Genomic DNA, 21459 nt, shown 5'->3' with positions numbered 1-21459 from the left:
TGTGGTTTTTCTCTGTGTCTCCCCCACACTGCGGCAGCGCTGTTGGAGTGAGGCTGCGGCGGGGGGATGACAGGCAGCAGTGGAGCAGCGTCGTAGGCAGCAGTCCCGGTGTCACAGGAGTCCCTCTGGCAAATAAGGCATCCGTTAATTGTGAGCAGGCAGGAAAATATTTATACAAGCACCCGCTCCTCAGCAGGTGAGTGCCGTTTTATAGCGCCTCCTGGCGCGCTCCGCCTCAACGCGACTTCCGGTCGCGGAGGCCACTGGGAGTTGTGGTTTTTCTCTGTGTCTCCCCCACACTGCGGCAGCGCTGTTGGAGTGAGGCTGCGGTGGGGGGATGACAGGCAGCGGTGGAGCAGCATAGTAGGCAGCAGTCCCGGTGTCACAGGAGTCCCTCTGGCAAATAAGGCATCCGTTAACTGTGAGCAGGCAGGAAAATAGTTATACAAGCACCCGCTCCTCAGCAGGTGAGTGCCGTTTTATAGTGCCTCCTGGCGCGCTCCGCCTCAACGCGACTTCCGGTCGCGGAGGCCGCTGGGAGTTGTGGTTTTTCTCTGTGTCTCCCCCACACTGCGGCAGCGCTGTTGGAGTGAGGCTGCGGCGGGGGGATGACAGGCAGTGGTGGAGCAGTGTCGTAGGCAGCAGTCCCGGTGTCACAGGAGTCCCTCTGGCAAATAAGGCATCCGTTAACTGTGAGCAGGCAGGAAAATAGTTATACAAGCGCCCGCTCCTCAGCAGGTGAGTGCCGTTTTATAGCGCCTCCTGGCGCGCTCCGCCTCAACGCGACTTCCGGTCGCGGAGGCCGCTGGGAGTTGTGGTTTTTCTCTGTGTCTCCCCCACACTGCGGCAGCGCTGTTGGAGTGAGGCTGCGGCGGGGGGATGACAGGCAGTGGTGGAGCAGCGTCGTAGGCAGCAGTCCCGGTGTCACAGGAGTTTCTCTGGCAAATAAGGCATCCGTTAACTGTGAGCAGGCAGGAAAATAGTTATACAAGCACCCGCTCCTCAGCAGGTGAGTGCCGTTTTATAGCGCCTCCTGGCGCGCTCCGCCTCAACGCGACTTCCGGTCGCGGAGGCCGCTGGGAGTTGTGGTTTTTCTCTGTGTCTCCCCCACACTGCGGCAGCGCTGTTGGAGTGAGGCTGCGGCGGGGGGATGACAGGCAGCGGTGGAGCAGCGTCGTAGGCAGCAGTCCCGGTGTCACAGGAGTCCCTCTGGCAAATAAGGCATCTGTTAACTGTGAGCAGGCAGGAAAATAGTTATACAAGCACCCCATAATAAAACTGACTGCTGTGAGGTTAAATGCACATAAAATATTAGCCTTTGAAGTATTTAGTTGATAAAAAATGAGGTTTTTCATTTTGACAATTTTATGTGGAGATTCAGCAGCGATTTTAGCTCTCATATTTGTGCAGGGTACTTAGTTCTGTGCTTATTATTAACTGAGCTTATTTGTCTTGTAAGTCAGTTTATCAGCATAAGCGTTTTTTAATGGAAGAAAGGATTCAGGGCACCATTTATGAAAAGTGACTCATTGAACACTGATTAAAAACAGCGATGTGTCACTTTTCATAGCAATATACTTAAAAAACCTTGGATGCACCGTATCTACAATATGGCACATGAGACAAGGATTTACAGATACGTCAGGTATTCTGACGTATCTGGTGGTACAAAAAAGACACATTGCTGGAGTGTGTTGGAAAACAGATGAAACTTCAGATATGAGTCGTAACCCTGCGTGGACCTGCGTCAGTCCTTTACGCCTGCTTGAATCAGGCGTGAGGATTTTGACGCAGTCAAGTTGTAGAAGTGGCGAAGTGAAATCTCATAAATTTCCCTGTGCCATTTCTATAAGGCTTTTTTAAGGGGGAACGCCCACTCTGCATATATTATACCTAACGCAGGTGTGATGTAGCGCAGGCCTTTACAAAGTGAAGTATCCTCCTAGATGTGCGGCTTTGTAAATGGGGCGCAGTGTGGCACAATAATTATGCCACTGCAGCTTCACAAAAAAATGACGCAATGAATAAATAAGTGCCAGGGTACTCATCAAGAGTCCACTGCGGCTTGCTCCACCCATTGCCCCTACCAGCGGGTCAGTGACAGTGCCAACACCTACAAGTGTGACATTTTAGACTGTTCCAGGCCCTCAAAACCATATGAATGGCTTGAGTAGCAGGTATTAGTAATTGGTAATGTATATTGATTTAATAAACAACAGATGTTGTGTTGATCTCTAAAATAGACAAACAGCTTCCCCCTGTGGAAGAATGTCATAAGTTCAGGCGTTGACAATTAAGTACTGGTGCCCAGCACCGGAGACCATTGGCTCAAGTTAGGCACTGCAGTGAGCTTTTAAACTTTTGACTCACAAAGCAAATTATATAAGTTGTGACCTACCAGTTTGCAGTTGTAAAGCCTGTGATTTTTTTAATGGGTGGCTTAGTGCAAACAAATGTTGTACATACAGCCTATGCCCGAGTCCCACTTTAACAAAGGATAAGTTCATTTATTACAAATATGACATGATGTTCAATTATTTGTTGGAAGAGAGAGTGCCATGAATTCTTGAATGGATTCAAGCACTGAATCTGTATGCAATAAACTCACACATGAAAACATGTGAAAGCTTGTCACTGGATGAGTGTATGAGACTTTCAAAGAGGTGATTACTCAGTCACTGCTCTAGGAATTCCTCGATAAGTCAAAATCCATTTTTCATCTGAGCAAATGGGGGTAAGCTAAGGTATAGGCTATTAGCCAATGGCAAAACCTGGATAATTGAAAGTAATAATTTGGTTGCTTTTGCTACAGGATGTTCACTCCTCAAATCACACATTTGTTCTGCCCTGCATAAAAGATCTGGAGGCAAGATCAATCCGGTATCATGATCTTTACACATCGCCTTTAAATTAGCCCTGAAAATACAGGTCCTATTGCTTAGTGGACTTGTAGATCCAACTGTTTTAGATACCTACAATTACTCACAGTAGATTATAGTTTCTTAAAATACTATGGCTCCACAGCAATATTTACCAGAGTCCTTGTGTAATTGAGTGAGACTATCCATTATTTGCATGTGATTCTTATTATTTCCCATCAAAAAAGTGAGACACTGCTGGAAGTGTCTGCAGTCACAGGATTATAGGTGCAGACTATGTGACTATGATCAAGAATCACTTGCCCATATTACCTGCTGCTGTCCAGGATTGTACAGGGAAAGAAAAACTATATTGAAATAGATGGTTTTAAATAATAATATCTAAATAATAATATCAGACACTGTAATGACGTTCTATGGGTTTGATTTAACAGTCCGCAAATCAGGGTTCTATGCGGAGCAGCCTGACTTTTTGAAGACATTTTCATGAAAGTTGTACAGAAACTAAGGGCCTGATTAGGAGTGCGGTGGTCTTCTGACTGCTACACTCGTGGTGGCGCAGCAGTGGCGGGCCAACATCTGCCATATTACGACTTTCACTGCTGTACTGGCGGTGGATTGCTGCCTGTGCCAGGGAACAGCCGTTCACTGGTGGTGGCACAGCAGGAGAGGGGCAATGTAATATGCTGAGAGGAACTGACACAGTCCCGGCAAACATATTACGAGTTCCTAAACCACCAGCCTTTTCATTGCAGTGAGCCTGCCACGAAAAGGCTGGCAGTGGGGCAAAAAAAGAGGACACCCATACCCCTCTGCAAAGGGAATGCATTCAGTGGGGCACAACATGTGCCCACCCCTGTGCTTACACCCCAAACAAATGGTGTGCATACTCCAAAGAAGAATTTCCTACTTGCTGCCAAACAAAAGTTACCACTTATTAAATGTAATTAGGTAATCCAATATTATCCATCGGGAGAGGTAGGTTTCACAGTATTGAAAAACAAATTCAGGAGTATTCAACTATCAGGACATGTAAAACCTAAAATTACATGTCCAACTTTTTAAATACAATGCAGCCTGCTCTGTGGGTTGTCTAAGGCCTACCTAACAGTTGAAAAACAAATTAAGGAGTTATTCACTATCAGGACATGTAAAACCTAAAAATACATGTCCAGCTTTTTAATTACATTGCAGCCTGCTCTGTGAATTGTCTAAGACCTACCTAACAGTTTCCTTTGCTTGCATGTTGCTTGCCCAGGTACATGGTGATTTATTTAATGTTTCCTTTTTTAAAGTTGATGCTGTAAAGCTTTTAAGTAACATTGCAACTGCATATAATTTGAGTTCTCGGTTGTGTGGTATTCTTGCCTCCTTCTCTAATAATAATAAAATGCATGGCACAGCTGAAAGGGTTGGTATTTAAAGAAAATATCACTAGTAAAATGGCTACATCATTAAATGCGTGTTAAATGTAAATAAATTGCTGCAACCCTATGGGGGCCACTTCGAGTGGCATGTTTTATTTATTTATTTTCTATGGCATATGCTTTCAATAGATTTCGGGACACGTTTAGAAACATTTGGCATAGGGCAGCGCTGCAAGTCTGTTTGCTGTGCTGCCCTACGCCAATTTGAAAGAGTAGGAATTCACCATATTTACGAGATAGGGTGCATTCCTGTCCTTTCAGCCATCGCATAGTTTGGTGTCTAGCACTACCGTAGTCACTCTCAAGGGTGTTGGCGTTGTTGTCAGGGTTGCTTCCTGCCCAGAACAATCCTGAGGGGCGTTTTCCTTGTTCTGTATTTGCTGTAGAATGAGAAATGAAAATAGTTCTCCTTGTTACTCCTGCTCTGGAGAGGAGTAAAGTTTTGGCTCTGCCCCAGGTTTACATAATATTGTAAATCTGGGGCAAATTCAAAATCCATACGTTTTGCGTGGGAACACCCACTGCAACGTCCATGTAACGCCTCCTTGACACAGAGTAAAACAAGGGAGCGATTTGTGCTGCCTTGCCTCAATCCAGCCATGCAAGCCAAGCAGGGTGGTTTTGCTTAGTCGCTTAGATATGATTAAGAGGCCTGTGGCACCAGTCTATCACAGAAAGTGACAGTCCGGTGGCGCATGCATCTTGAAAATAAGTCCCTTCGCTTTTGACGTAACCATTGCACCAGATTGACAAGGTCAGGCCACCTAATGGTTTTACCAGTGCATGTTTCTCTTTGCTGATTAGCAACGTAGAAATATAAGGAAAAACATAGAACTGATTCAGGTACATTGTTTAAGTTAATGGTGGTTATAGAAGAAAAGTTTGTCAATTGTGTGTGTGATTTAACTTTTTTTAAATTGCATTATGTCATTTTTAGAAAGTATTTAGGTGTAACACTCGAGTGGTTTTCGGTTCTGCTCCATTTGTTTAAACTTTTAAGTAACAATTTGTTTAATTGCATGTATTGTATTGATATTTAAATAGTACTTTTAATACGCCTTGCAAGACATCACTAAGGTATTTCGCCGATTGCTATGCAAGTAGATACTGTGTATTTTTACGTTATATTGCGCTTTGTAGTCTGACCAGGGAACAAAAGCACTCCAATTGTCATCCGCTTCCTGAGTGACCTTCAGGTGTATGGCTGAAATGTGTGCTGTGTGTAGCTTTGCCTATGTGGGGGGAAAGTTGCGGCAATAGGTGAGGATTGTAGGCAAGGTAGACATGGTGTGATGGACTTCATCAGTGCATAAGCCTGTGTGATGCTGAGAGTTTTACAAATACGCACAGCCCTACACATTGGAGTTGTTGTTTAAATACTTTTTACGCCTCATGTAGAACCCGTTTCAGTAGTCTAGATGGGACAGCACTAGGGCTGTTATATCCTGGACGTTATGGGAGAAGTGAATGTTGGGGGAAATTCTTTGTACTGTTCCTAAGATTTTAGAAAGCATTTTTAACAGGCTGTTGTTAGATTGCTAGGGCCTCATTTATGAGGCCTTGCATCAGTTTTGCGCTTCTGTTGCGTCACTTTTTGTGACGCATCGGCGGCGTAAAACATGCCTCCTGTTGCGCACTATTTACAAAGTGACGCATCTAGGTAGATGCGTCACTTTGTAAACCCCTGCGCCACATTATACCTGCGTCAGGTATAATGTATGCAAGGGGGGCGTATTGACGCAAGGAAGGGTCGTAGAAGTGACGAAGTGAAATCTATGAGATTTCACTGCGTCACTTTCAGGACGCTGTTGCGTCAAAATCTTGCGCCTGCCTCACGGCAGGCGTAAGACTGACGCAAGCCCTTTCACATGGGGCTTTGCCCATGTGAAAGGACGCATTGCTGGAGTTGCGTCACTTTTGTGACACACTCCAGCAATGCGTCACTTTTGCGCTTACAGATACGTCAGAAATACTGACGTATCTGTAACTCCTTGCGACAAGATGCGTCATACATTAAATATGACGCATCATTGGTGTCGCAAGGAGTGCACTGTGAAAAGTGACGCATCGCTGTTTTCACGCAGCGATGCGTCACTTTTCATAAATGAGGCCCCTAGTTTGGAGTCCATGATCATTTCCAAGTTCTTTACTTACGTCGACATGGTAGGGTAAGGCTCGTCTTCTTAGACCTTATGCTTTTCATGTTCCACCATCAGAAGTTCTTGGTTTTGGAGGGAATCAGGGTCAGATATTATTCTGTCATCCATTTGCTAACTGTTTGCAGACATTTTATTAGCCTCATTGTCTCAAGCTCATGGTCTTTTCATTTATGAATAATCTGGATGGTATGTTACTGTTACCACAGATTTTTTACAACGCATACCATTACAACGGATACTATTACAACGCATGTCATTTTACAATGCATTCCATTACATCGCATTACACTACAACGCACATACTATTACAACGCATACCATTACATCGTAAGTTTAATTATTGGTAAGTTTATCTTTTTTTATAAATATTGGGTTTTGGGGTACAGGGGTATTTTTAGGTTTTAGGGCTGGGTTTGGGTTTTGGGGTACAGGGGTATTTTTAGGTTTTAGGGTTGGGTTTGGGTTTTGGGGTACAGGGGTATTTTTAGGTTTTAGGGTTGGGTTTGGGTTTTGGGGTACAGGGGTATTTTTAGGTTTTAGGGTTGGGTTTGGGTTTTGGGGTACAGGGGTATTTTTAGGTTTTAGGGCTGGGTTTGGGTTTTGGGGTACAGGGGTATTTTTAGGTTTTAGGGCTGGGTTTGGGTTTTGGGGTACAGGGGTATTTTTAGGTTTTAGGGCTGGGTTTGTGTTTTGGGGTACAGGGGTATTTTTAGGTTTTAGGGCTGGGTTTGGGTTTTGGGGTACAGGGGAATTTTTAGGTTTTAGGGCTGGGTATGGGTTTTGGGGTACTGTGGTATTTTTAGGTTTTAGGGCTGGGTTTGGGTTTTGGGGTACAGGGGTATTTTTAGGTTTTAGGGTTGGGTTTGGGTTTTGGGGTACAGGGGTATTTTTAGGTTTTAGGGTTGGGTTTGGGTTTTGGGGTACAGGGGTATCTTTAGGTTTTAGGGTTGGGTTTGGGTTTTGGGGTACAGGGGTATATTTAGGTTTTAGGGTTGGTTTTGGGTTTTGGGGTACAGGGGTATTTTTAGGTTTTAGGGCTGGTTTTGGGTTTTGGGGTACAGGGGTATTTTTAGGTTTTAGGGTTGGGTTTGGGTTTTGGGGTACAGGGGTATTTTTAGGTTTTAGGGTTGGGTTTGGGTTTTGGGGTACAGGGGTATTTTTAGGTTTTAGGGTTGGGTTTGGGTTTTGGGGTACAGGGGTATTTTTAGGTTTTAGGGCTGGGTTTGGGTTTTGGGGTACAGAGGTATTTTTAGGTTTTAGGGCTGGGTTTGGGTTTTGGGGTACAGGGGTATTTTTAGGTTTTAGGGCTGGGTTTGTGTTTTGGGGTACAGGGGTATTTTTAGGTTTTAGGGCTGGGTTTGGGTTTTGGGGTACAGGGGAATCTTTAGGTTTTAGGGCTGGGTTTGGGTTTTGGGGTACTGTGGTATTTTTAGGTTTTAGGGCTGGGTTTGGGTTTTGGGGTAGAGGGGTATTTTTAGGTTTTAGGGCTGGGTTTGTGTTTTGGGGTACAGGGGTATTTTTAGGTTTTAGGGCTGGGTTTGGGTATTGGGGTACAGTGGAATTTTTAGGTTTTAGGGCTGGGTTTGGGTTTTGGGGTACTGTGGTATTTTTAGGTTTTAGGGTTGGGTTTGGGTTTTGGGGTACAGGGGTATTTTTAACCTATTTTTACAAATAATAACATTAAAATTAATTTAATTAATAATTTTATTCATTAAATAAATAAGAAATAATTAAATGTAATAATACATTAATAAATATTTACATTATATTTTAAAATTATTTATTATTATTATATACTTACCTATACTTACGTTGTAATGGTATGCGTTGTAATAGTATGTGCGTTGTAAAGGTATGCGTTGTAAAATGACTTGCGTTGTAATAAATCCGTTGTAATGGTATGCGTGCTAAAAGTACGCGTTGTAACATCATATATCCATCTGGATGCTATTGGCATACTTGTGACAAAGTGTTTATAAGCTCAGGGTCCAAGCATAGGTTGAGTAAAAAACGTTACATCTTTGAATCTTGATGAACATCTACTTTTTGATGGAATTTATTTATTTATTTTGAAAGTTTTATAGACCGCAAACTAGATCCTAGCGGATATCAGAGCGCTATACAAACAGTAAATGTTACTTATACAGAAAATAAGAGCAGATCCAAACAAATGTACAAAGCATAGAGTAAAAAAACAGCATAGTTAGATTTAGCATCAATAAGTGTCTTTTTTTTGGGAGCGCGTATGTATCTCGTCACAGGGTGTCAGCAGACCCTACTCATGTGTATTTGGCCATGAGGAAGGATTTAACTTCCTTTAGTAGTGGGTAGTGGACAGGTTAAGTCTAGTTTCTGGGAGTTAGGAATTCCAAATTCTGGGTGCCATCCCAGAGAAGGATCTGCTGTTATAAGGTTTTTTCTTATGGAATTTTTATGGTTTCAGTAGTAATTTTTCTGCATTTCTTGAGGATCTGGACCCACTAGAGATCGTCAGTTTCTGTTCCAGGTAACTGGGTGTCTTTTGATGCATGGCTCTGTACGTCAGGCACACAATTGTCAACTGAAATCTCATCTCTAGGGGTAACCAGTTCAGGGATTGATGGTCCGGGGAGATGTGGGAGCTAGGTTTAGATCCAGTTATGAGTCTTGCTTCGGCGTTGATTGAGGCTCTAACAGGTGCAGTTGATGCTTTGGGTAGGCCACAGAGAGAGACACAGCCGTATTCCACTATGGGTATAACCAGAGCTTGTACTGCCTGCTTGAAGTCATTGTGTGGTAGGAAGGGTTTCAGTTTCCTCAATGTGTTTATCTGGAGGTTAGCTCCCTTTGCAGCATTGCTGATATGTTTTTGCATGTTGAGGTTACTGTCTAAAGTTATTCCTAGTGATTTTGCTGAGTCCACAATGGTAGGTTCAACGTTGAACGCTGTAATATGTTTGCATTTTTGGGATTTGAGCCTGAGGAGCTATTAGTAGGAATTCAGTCTTTAGGGCGTTCAATTTAGGATGATTTTCTGCCAGCCAAGTTTGGGTATTCCTAAGAGCTTTATTAAGTAGTTTGATGTCCCCTAGGGTGTGTATCTTGAGGTGTAGCTGTGTGTCTTCTGCGTACATGTGATATTGCACGTTAGAGGTTCGTAAAATTTAGGTGAGCGGTTCCAGGAAGAGATTAAACAGTGTTGGGGATAGTGTGGATCCTTGCGGTACCCCCAAGGATACTGGGACGGGGTGGACAGGGTGTTATTGACTTTGAATTGTTGTGTACGGTTTTGGAGAAATGAAGTGAACCAGCTTAGCCCCAGATAGGCCCATTCTGTATTTCAGGAGGTCTAACAGGTTCTCATGCTTGACCGTATCAAAGGCTGAGGAGAGGTCAAGTAGGATGAGTAAAGAGGATCTATTTTGGTCAAGTGTTTGCAGTGCATCGTCAATGATGTGTGTCATGGCTGATTTTGTGCTATGGCCAGCACGGAAACCTCATTGGTGTTTGTTGAGAAGGTCAAAGTGATCAATATGTTTCGTTAGCTGTAGATGCACACATTTTTTCATTAGCTTGACTAAGGTAGGTATATTGGAGATAGAGCAATGGTTATTTAGGTCCGTGGGGTCTGCCGTTGGCTTCTTTAGAATGGGTGAAACCTTGCCTACTTTGAGGGTATATGGGATCCATCCTTTTTGAAGTGAGCTGTTTATGATCTTGGACCAGAGAGGTAGAAGCAGTGAAGTAAGGTCTTTGACTGCGTTTGCCGGAAGCGGGTCAGAAAAGTGGTTGGCTGGGTTCAAGGCACTGAGAATTTTGCCTAAAGCATCTTCGGAGTAGGAGGAAAATGATGACGAGTCTGCATTATTTTTTGGGCTGTACTTTGATGGGAGTTGGCATGGCGTGGTTCTGGGAGCAGGAGAGGTTAGTGTAATCGGTCTCGCATATAAGGTTAGATCCTTTAGGAGGTCGTTCTTGATGGAGTCGGTATTCAAGGTGAAGAAGGTGGAGAATTCTTCACAGTTTGGCTACGAGCATTCTATATCTTGTGGACGATGATGTGCCTCCTTAGATTGGGTTTTAATCAGATCAAAGAGTTTTGGGGATGATTTCTTGCCTGGTCAAGTTGAAGGCTAAAAAAATTGGCTTTGATGCGCTTGATCTTACGGAAATATGCATTTCTCTTTGTCCTGAGAATCTTGGGGTGGATGGCTGATGGTATGGATCTCCAGACCCGTTCTGAATTTATGAGTGAGCGCCTGTCCTCGTTGAGTATACCGTTATACCAAGGTTTAGTATCTTTCAGAGAGACTCTTTTTAGTTGCAGAGGTGCTACCTCGTCTATTATTGCTGTCATGGTCGAGAGGTAGTGGCTGGTGAGATCGTGAACTGTGGAAGATCCTATAGGAGGCAATAGTAGGTTGGAACAGGAGGAAGGCAAGGTGTTGGGATTAAGTTTTTCAGGTCTCTTTTCCACACTTTTGGTCTTGTGGATTGAGTTGAGTTCAGTTTCACCATTTCTTTAATGGTGAAGGTGATGATGTGATGGTCTAACCAGTCGCAGGGTAGGATCGACTCTAGCTGAATGGAGCCTGTTTTAGAGATTAATAAGTCCAGAATCGATCCTTTGTCGCAAGGTCAGCAAGGAAATTCTTAAGACTGTTCACTGCTGTATCATTAGAATCATCCCAATGGAGATTGAAGTCTCCAAGGAATATTTGGGTATTTTATCACCAAGTGTATGATGATACCATGTTCATGAAGTGTTCGGTGAAGGCGAGGTTCTCACCTGGTGGGTGATAGATGATATGCAGAGAGCAGACAGGTTTACCCTTGCTAGTGATGTTAAGGCACATGTATTCGCATGATTGGAATAATGGGGAGATGGCTCTGCTTACAGAGATATTAACACGATGTATGCAGGCTATGGCTCCCCCCGACTTGTCGGCTCTAGCTATGTCCAGCCTGATGATGTTGTAATTGGGTGGAAATAAAATGTCAATTATTGGCGTGGAGGATTCCTTTAGCCAGGTTTCAGTTAGCATTATCAGGTCTGGCTCATGTGTGAGGTTGAGGTCAGCTATGTTCGCTGCATGTCTAGCGGCCGATCTGCAGTTTAGGAGACTACATTTGAGTTTGGGTGTGCTGATGGTTGAAGAGCGTTCCTGAGTGATAGGGATTCTTCTAAGGTTGTTGTTTGTGACGCCTCTAGTGTTTGGTTTAGTGGTCCTATGGGGATTGGGGGGATTGTAGGAATCAACGATGATCCGGTGTGGTAGGCTTCATGGGAGCGGGATCGTAAGAGCTCACTAGGGAGAGAAAATCGCTCTCTGAGAGCAGATTGGTGCTTCTAATTGGTCGAGATGAGTTGTTGTAGGAGGGGACTGAGGACCAGTAGGGACAGTAGGGATTCATGTTGGTGATATTTTGTTTTCTGGGCCAGCTGATTTTGGGGTGTTTAGTTGCTCGAATACCCCATGGTTGTTTTGCTAAACGATCATTGAGTGTTTGGAGTTCTTCTTTGATTTGGTTCAATGAAATTATGATCTCATCATGTCTGGGGTAATGTGCAGGCGGGCGTGTGGTATGTGGCTGTGTTATGGGTGTGGGTTTGGATGCAGGTTTGGATGCATGCAGTGGGGTCTGGCGTGGTGTACAGTTTGTTGTGTGTGTGAGTGTGGATGGGAGGGGTACTGCCGGTGGGAGTGTGTGTGTTGGGTTGGATGTGGGTAATGTGGAGAAGAATAGCTGGGCTGATAGAGTGGGTAGAGTTATGTGTGGTGGTGGGTGGGTTGTGGGTGTGGATGGCTGGGATGTGGGTTTAGGAAGTATGCTCGGGGCAAGGTGATAACAGTGGGCCATGTGCCCTCTATGTCCTCTGGGTGGAGTGTCGTACTATGGTCTAACAGCTGAAGTAAGGGTGGGGGTTTGGCGTGGGGGGGTGGTTACTATGGGTGACGATGTTAGGGAAGGTTGCAGAGGCAAGAGTGTTATTGAGGGACGAGAGGGGGTTATCCAAAGGGGCATCAGTTGTGGTGGTTAAGCGGTGATCAGTGTTTGCTGGGGGTGCGTAGGTAGCTTCAGCTATGTTGAGTTGGGGGTTAGGTGTGGTGGCTTGACGTCTATTGGGAGGTAAAGGTCGGAGTGGAGTAGCATTGTTGTCGGTAAGTTTAGGACGTGTGGTATGTTGAGTATTAGCGGAAGGGGTGGGCTGAGTGGCCGTATGGGGTTTAGACACTTGCTCTTTGATGACTGGGAAGAGGTTGTCTAAGAGGCTTAGATTACGATCTGTAGATTTCATGAGGATGGTTCCATTGTTATAGATAGTGATGGTTGCCTTTGCTTGGAAAAGTTGGGAGGGGGCGATAAAGATAACTAGACCATGTGGTATTTTCCTGGTGGCGGAGAGTGTAAATAGGGTTAGAAATGCTTTTCTACATTGCGCTCTTCGCTTCGTATGGAAAATGATATCATTAGTTGTGTGTCTGTTGTGTATTAGGGATCCACTATTGGTGTTTCAGGATGATGTTTTATAAGATTGTGTTTGAAGCGTTTGGCTGCATTTTTAGAGAGTTTGGGGGTGGTAGGTGATGGTGTAAGTGTGTGTGCCTATGAGCTCCATCATAAGCATAGAATAGTTCAATACTTTGTGAAGTGTTGTGTGTGGGTTTCTATAAGCAGTCCGTGTCATATTGTGTGGAGCGTGGCTTAGGGAGATGGGGTCAGGTTTAGGGAGGTGGGAGGAAATGATGGAGGGTGTCGGTTGTAGTAGTGCCTAGGTATTAATCTGGGTGTGGTGGAGGGATGTGAGGGGTCAGGCTTAAGGAGGTGGATGGATATCTGGGTGTGGCCGGGGTACTAATATGGGTGTAAGAGAGGGATGTGGGGGGTCAGGCCTGAGGAGGTGAGTGGGTATGAGGTAGGGCGTGAGGTATAGTGGTAGTGAGTAGAAAGCTAAAATAATGGGATATAAAGTAATGGAGTATAAGGTCTGTTGGTAAGATGAGAGTTAACAGATCTGCAGGGCGAAAAATAGTGTAGGCAAAAAGGAACAGCAGGCCGACAGATATTGATATAAAATAATGGATGATAGGCCTATTGGTGAAGTGTTAAAGGAGTTACATGGACATTCTGGCCTGTTTTGGCTCGATAGTATGATCGACTGGCGTAGGATTTGAAATATATCCTTGTGGTGGTGCTTTTCCAATATGGCCGCCTCATTTGTAATAAGCCTCCTATTCAACAGTGTAGTCCTATTTCTTTTTCCATTGATTGAGGGTTGCTAATTGTAGTCTTGTTTTTAGTTCTGAGCACTTGTCCTATTTAAGTTGCAGTGGTTGGTGTTTGGCCTGGGAAGGTGACGGTCTGAGGACTATGTTTACACAAGCAGGGGGGATGTGCCTATCACCCTCGTTGTTTTGCTCTTCTTTACTTCACCCACCTATTGCTGACATTTTCATGTGCCATTGAAGCAAGGTAAAAAATAAAGGAGATCGGAAAACTCCATGTGTAAAATGCGATGCGTACACTGTGTTCACTATACTGCCATCTCAGCAGAGCTTAGCAGTGCCTAGGTGCTGTTCGGTATAATGATAGGGACTAAATAAGATTTGAGCCTGTGAAGTATGACTAATTGCCTTTTTATGGTAGCACTCTCTATTCCTGTATCATTTGATTAGTAGTTGTTGATCTGCTGTGTCAAAAGCTGCTGAGAGGGTCAGTAAAAGGAGTGTGGCTACTAAGTTGAAATCTGTGTTATTGAGGTCACGCAAAATTGTGCTTAATGCTGATTCGATGCCTATATTATGCTGGAAATCTGTTTATTGGTCAGGGAGGAGGTGGTTTCCCTCAAGGAAATTGGAGTTCTGAACGAATACTGCCTTATCAGTGTACTCCGAAATTACTTATTCGTTATAAGTCTGTAAGTTGTTGGGTCTTCAAGGCCTAGTCCTAGTTTCTTCACGGTTTGGTTTGATATAAGACATTTTGAATTCACTGGGAAACTCTGTGGATGAGTGTGATTGGTTGATTATTGCTCTAGAAAGTATGGCCAGTTTGGCATAGTTGTGTAGCTCTCAAGAGTCTAGGCTTCTGTAGTCATGGGTTCTACAAAAGAGTTGCAAAGTTCTTGTCTGTTGATTGGTATGATTTAGGTTGATTTATGCTTTTCTGAATTCAGCGATCCAATTGAGCTGCTGAGATTGAGGCGTGAACCGGCACCCGATCTGGGCTGCCTCGATTGCGGGGGCGTGCGCCGGAGAGGCCGGGAGTTCTGGACCGAGCTGCGGGGAGCCTGACTGACGGAGCATCTGACGGATTGCCGTACATCGAGCAGCCCGCATCCCCCTCTGCGCATCTGGTGCTTGCTGTTGTCATTTGGAGCGGCCCCACAAATCCACTTCTCTGCACTGGTGAGTCACCACATGCGGCAGCATGCACGCTTCGGCGCTCCCCAGCACCTTCACTCTCCTCACCTGTTGTACTCCCCCGGCCTATGCCATGGGACTGCACTAGCTGCCACCTCGACCACCTGGGCCTCACTGGGCAGGCTCTGCATGGCGTCGTCCCTGGGGCCTGCTTGGGAGGCTCGGCCTAATCCCCCATCGCAAAGCTTTCCTCCTTGCCCCACCTATTCCTGAGGGTGAGGTGTCCCCTGGCCGCCCTGGGGCCTAGCTGACCACCTCACCTGGCCGCACCTTGCCGCTCCCCCTGCGCTGTTGTGGCTGGTTGGACCCTCGTTGGCCTGGCGGTCGGTGGTGCCCTCCTCCCGGAAACTGGCCTTCCCCCCTGGCGGGTGCTTCGATACTTTGGGGACCTCGTCTTGCTTGTGGATTCTCTTACTGGGTCCAGCTGGCTGTATTCCCTGCCACTCCAGATACTGACCTCTCCACCTGCCTTTGCTCAGATTGATGTTGTGATCTGGTCACTGTCTGTGGGAACTCCCATCCCCAGGCCTCACTCACTATGCAGGGAGCCATTCTCATCTGACCGTCGACCTGCGACCGCCTATGGAGTCCCCTGACCCCCCATATTCTAGACATGCGTGCCGCTGGGCTCCTGAGATGACTTGTGGGTGACTGTAAACCCCATCTGGCACACACACACTTCAGCTGGTTCACGCCCACCCTTTCGCTGCACCGCATCACTACCCCAAAGGATCCCCCGTCGCCTTCTCCCCGCTGGACAATAGAGTCACCATGGGGAGGACTGATGGCAAGCAGCCCAAACTTAATTTTGAGGCCAGGAAGTCCACAAGAATGCAGGCTGAATTGGACGGAGAACATACCCGCACCCCTGATCAACCCACGTCCACAGATGACCTAAAGGTACTTCTCCTTGCCATACAATCTAGCCTGTCCTCTATAGAATTATGCTGCATGAGGGAGCACTTGGGGTTGCGCCGCACTCCTCAATGAACCTGTCCTGACCAGTAAAGCTAGGGCGCTGACTACATGGGCTTCAGGACACAGACACATTGCAGGCCCCTGACCCTACGAGGGTGCCCACAGTGTTAGCTATTACACACAAGCCAGGCTCCCTGGGAGCACACTACCCACTTGTCTCAACAGTTCCTGGGAGGCTTTTATCCAGAGCAGTGGCTTGTGACCCAGTGGAGGAAGATGTGTTTCTCTGCCCCTATGTTACCTCGCCAAACCCCCTTCCACCCCCTGTTGAGGGCAATGGTGAGACCTAGTGTCCTTTTTAGGAACTATTGGGTGTCTGGCCCTTCCTTCCCTGTTAACATCTGTCATTCTCGGCACATTCACAGTGTGTAAAAGGGCCCCAGGATGCCCAACCCCAACATGGCCAACAGTGGTGACCTTTTCTTGCCCCTTGCTGATCCTTTACTTTTAATTACAAAACCCTGCCAGGACTGTGCCTGACCTCAAGAGGATGTTTGGAATTTCCTCGGATCATGGCTCTCTACCCCCCACCTGCACTACTCTGACATTCCCCTGAGTTCACTCGACCCCTACCCGGACAGCAGAGTTTGAGCATTTTGTCCGACGCCAGTGGAGCTGCTCTGTTCAGCTAATTGAGGAGATCGGCCTTGGTTTATCCCCTGACCGTCACCTGCCTAGCAGGACACTGGACACTGTTTCTCCCCTTCTCCCTATCTCGCCCTCCTCCCTGCATATTTCTGCCGTTCTGCCTTTTCCTTGCTTCCTTTCTTTCCATTTTTCTGACTGATGCTCATTGGAGCTTCCAAGAGAGCTATAGAGGAAACTGGCCTTGGATTATCTCCCTGGCCGTCACCTAGCCACTTGGTCTTGGGGCTGACTTTCCCTTTATCTCTTTTTTGTCTTCCCCCTCGTCCTCTCCCTTCTCACTCCACCTCTCCCCTTTCCCTCTCTATTTGTCTCTCCGGACATTGAACACAGTTCTTCCTTGTCTCCCTGCTACGGCTCCTTCCTCCCCTCCTTTCCTATAAATTCGCTCAACCGCGTTGTTTGTTTAATGTACCTTACTACGCTATTGTAACTGAAGTAATTTGTAATGCAATGTTCCTCTGCTATAGCGCTCTGATACCTACGGGTCTAGCCAGTGCTTTATAATCCTTTTGATGTACCTTCTAATGCAACGTTCCCCTGGTTATGTGCTCTGATACCTCCAGGTCTAGATAGCGCTATATAACTTTTGCATATCCAAATAAACTAATACTGTTTTTTCCTGAACGCTGAGACCTGAGCAGCATGGGTGATGACGGGTGGAGCTGCTTGACAGCTTATGAGGAGTCTGGCCCTGGTTTTCCCCCTTACCCATCACCAACCCAGCCGGACATTGGGCATAGTTCCTCCTCATCTCCCCGCTTTTACTCCTTCCTCCCCTCCCTCCTACAAATTATTGAAACATTGTTTATGTGTACTGTACCTTTCTATGCTCTTGTATCTGATGTATCTTGTAACGCAATGATTCTAAATGTAAAGCGCTCTGATACCCTCTAGGGTCAAGTTCGCGCTATATAAAACTTTATAAATAAATAAAAATAAATACCATAGGGGTGACATATGTAATAAATGGGAGCTTTAGGCTTGGCAAGGGGATTATATTGCCAAGGCGAACTGACAGTTTAAAATTGCACGTAAGCTGCTATGGCAGGCCTGGGACATGTTTTAAAGGGCTACTGAAGTGGGTGGCACAATAAGTGCTGTAGGCCCACTAGTAGCATCTAATTTACAGGCCCTGGGTATATGGTATATCACTTCACCAGGGACTTACAAGTAAACTAAATATGACAATAAGGTGTAGGACAATTTTACCCTGTTTTATGGAGTGAGCACAAGCACAAGCACTTTAGCACGGGTTAGCAGTGGTAAAGTGAACAGTGTCCTAAAGCCAACAAAAACAAGTTCAGAAAAATAGGAGGAGTTAAGGTAAAATGTTTAGGGGTGACTTGCAAAGAGGGCAATGTTCAACACATTCCCTTTCCTTTCGCTTGAATCAATGGGGACATTTGCCCTGTCATAGTTTACTGTTATATATTCTGTCTATTTAACTGAAAGCAATCGTGGAAATATCATAGGTCTTGAAAGTCTGTAATCTGAACCCTGCAGGACTAATTGGTTGTTACTTGTCAACTTTTTTGACCCTCTTTCATACACATGTATGTTACAGCCCCTTCATGCTTCCCTGATTGATTCCAACTGTTCATCCTCTAAAGTTCACAATAAAGAAATGTTACAAAAATCAATCATCAACATTTGATACAGCATCCCACCCAGTTATCATACAGTGACTTGAGGGTATTAGTATCAACGATGAAGCCTTAAACAAGAAATTATTGTTTTAACAGAGCCATATTAGGCTGTCTCTTTGACAGCTTTTATGTCAGTAATCAAAGAGATGATCTACGTTGTTCCACAGGGTTTGGCATGGAGGTCTACTTTACTCAAAATTCTTGTGGCAGAATTAGCCATTACTAAACATACCTAAGGAATAAATGTTCACTCCTTTGCATATCATACTAGACAGCTTGTATGTCTAGACTACAGAAACAACCAGCTCTGTAACAATTTCAAACACTTTCTTGGGACAGATATTTGTAGCATAATACTGACAAGACTAAATGGTTGTCTCTGAGGAATACTCCTACTGGTCCCCGACATGCTGGCCAGGTGAACTAGAAGAACTCAATTCTCCATCTCAGGTGCACAACATTTGAGGGAAAGGTTTGATAGTGAATTTTCATTCAAAAGTCAAATTAACAAGCTCTCTAACAACTGTTTTTTATATTATGTACCTTATTAAACATTTCTATCTTTTCCACTGAAAATCATTGTCCCCAATAGTGATCTCATGTCCACCAACTGTAGTGTTTGCTTAAATGCATATCTTGTCTACATTTCACGAACTGGATTCCGCATATTCAAAATGTATTTGCACGTTGCTTTCAAGATATGGCATATTTCATCTGATCTTGGCCCACTTCATTATCTCACTGTGAAGAAGAGGTCACTGTGAAGAAGTGGTATACATTTAAGGATGCACTTTTCTGCTGCCATTGAGCTATTCATCACCTTTCTCTTCACTATATGATGAAAGATTTCAGTAAATAGATTCCCTTTAGAACTCTTCTCACATCACATGATAACTTTCTCATGGTTCCATGCCTTATCACAGTTCGTAAGGGTAGTCATGTATTTTTGTGCACACAGACATATGTGGTTACTAGATTGTGTGATAATTTTTCAACAGAGTCATCCCAAATTAGATTGTCTACATGAGAAGGTTCTTTGAATGAGGAAAGATTTCATGCAATTATTAGGGCATCTATGTGAATTGGATGGTGCTTATGAACTTTAATATTTGAGAGTATCATTGGGTTTGCATTTGCACTTGAACTATGAAATATTTTAATTGCATTGTTTTGATTTAAACAATTGTGAATGTTTTAAAAATCTCATGGTTTGCATCAGCAAAAATAATATTCAGATATAGACAATCTAATTTGGAATGACTCCTTTGAATAATTATCACACAATCTAGTAACCATTTATGGAGAGACATACCCTGTGCACACACTCAGTGATATTAAAGACGTTGGTCAATGTATGAATTCCTGATAGTTAGACAAATATGCAGAGGAACAACAGTAGAAAACAATGATATCAATTGAACAGTAATATCAAGTAAGTATGATGACAAGAAAGAATCATAGTGTCCTCGTTTAATTATCAAAAGCTTGACAACAACCAGCCGACACGTGTTTCATCGCATCACGCGAATCTTCAGGGCTGGAAATAATACAGAAAAAAGCTTTTTGTGGACAGTATACATGTACAATAGGATAAAAACTCTCATGGTTAACTCGTAACTGGCGTTAAAGACAAATTCCAAGCAATATCCTGTCATGCATAAATCTACATTCCTGAGAAGGTATGTGGAAGACATCCCTAGGTGCAGTGAACACGAAGGGAAGAATGATAGTAACCCGTGGACATGCCACATTAACCCGATCAATATGGTGATGTCATATCCGCCGCTAATGCTCGAGAGAGATGTCATGCATATAAGCACACCCGCAGACTTATAATCAGCATGTGTGCGGTGATCAGTGAGTCTGTGATGTGATCATCATACAGTGAGTTTGAGCACTCTTATTAGTGACCTAAGTGACATGCGTGAAGATTGTGAGCCGTGAACAGATATATACAGTCCAACACAAACCTCTAGGTGGCTGTGCTTAAGCCAATCGGTCTAAATAATTAAAAAGTGAAGCGGGAAAGAAGAAGAAAAAGGGAGAGACAAAAAAATGGGGGAAAAAGCAGCAAAGTAAGTATCTGACGGTTGAGAAAAACTCAGTTGTTCAAATACTCAATGAGTAATTAAAAGGGCCTAAGGCCTGATGAACTAATCAATACTCGGGCTTAGTAAGAAAAGACAGACGCTCACCGCACTTCCGGTGATAAATCCGACCCGGAAGGGCCCAAGACCAGCAAATGTTCTAATATCCGATGATTGTTATTAGACTGAAACAAGGTAAAAAACAAACTGAATATTAGATGAGAAAATGTAGCCGAGTGCTGCTACTCACTCTAAGAAGAGATTCACAACGGTAATTCACGATATATGGGGAGCAAACTGCCTAATTCCTATTGTTTAGATATGTTCTCGAAGTCTGCATACAGTTACGTGCGCTACGTTTTATACTACAATGTGATTCATGACTTGAAGACCCAAGTGGGGCCCATGTCGGTCAGCTAAGTATCCATGAGATATCACTGCATAGCGTGACATGCTGATATTTCTGACAAAGAATAACTGTGTTATATGATGAGGACCGAAAGGACTAGTAAAAAAGTTATGTATTCACTCTTATACAGTATTACATAATCACATAGGAAAGCAAACCATTATGTTATTGGAGGTAATCATGAAGGGAATGAAAGCACAAAAGACCTAAAAACATCGATTTAGGCCAATGAGGGTCATTGGGTGGATCAAGCGAGAAATGAATTTATATTATAGATGTTATGACCCAGCTTAGGACTTGTAACATACACGTCTCAGTTCCGGGTTGACGCCGTTGCAGAATACTGTCTAGTTGTTGGGAGTACGTCATGAGGGGCACGCCTATAAAACGATGATGCTGCTTCCGTGTCACGTGTCCACACCAGGAACACGGCGACCCGGGAGAAACGAGTTTAATAAGACTTCCAAATGTGAGTTGATTGAACAGCTTTTAAAGCAGCGTTTTTTACCGTGGATGTGTGATTTCCCTTAACAAGTTGTAAACTTAGCTTATACAGCTTTTGTTTACATTACTGTTTTTCAGATAACCATTTTATTCGTGAGCATAGAGCTACCTCTTTTGCTCCTCTACACACTACAAACCTACCGGGTAAGCAGGGAACATGGTCCCATATATGTTTGGAGACGTGTACCACTTATGAAATACGATTTGTTCGATCTAAATTAGGCAGTTTGCTCCCCATATAGCGTGAATTACCGTTGTGAATCTCTTCTTAGAGTGAGTAGCAGCACTTGGCTACATTTTCTCATCTAATATTCAGT

This window comes from Lissotriton vulgaris, chromosome 2_2 (genome assembly GCF_964263255.1).
Source record: "Lissotriton vulgaris chromosome 2_2, aLisVul1.2, whole genome shotgun sequence".
Taxonomy (NCBI): Eukaryota; Metazoa; Chordata; class Amphibia; order Caudata; family Salamandridae; genus Lissotriton; species Lissotriton vulgaris.
The sequence above is the reverse complement of the archived record's forward strand: the minus strand, read 5'-3'. Positions refer to the sequence as shown.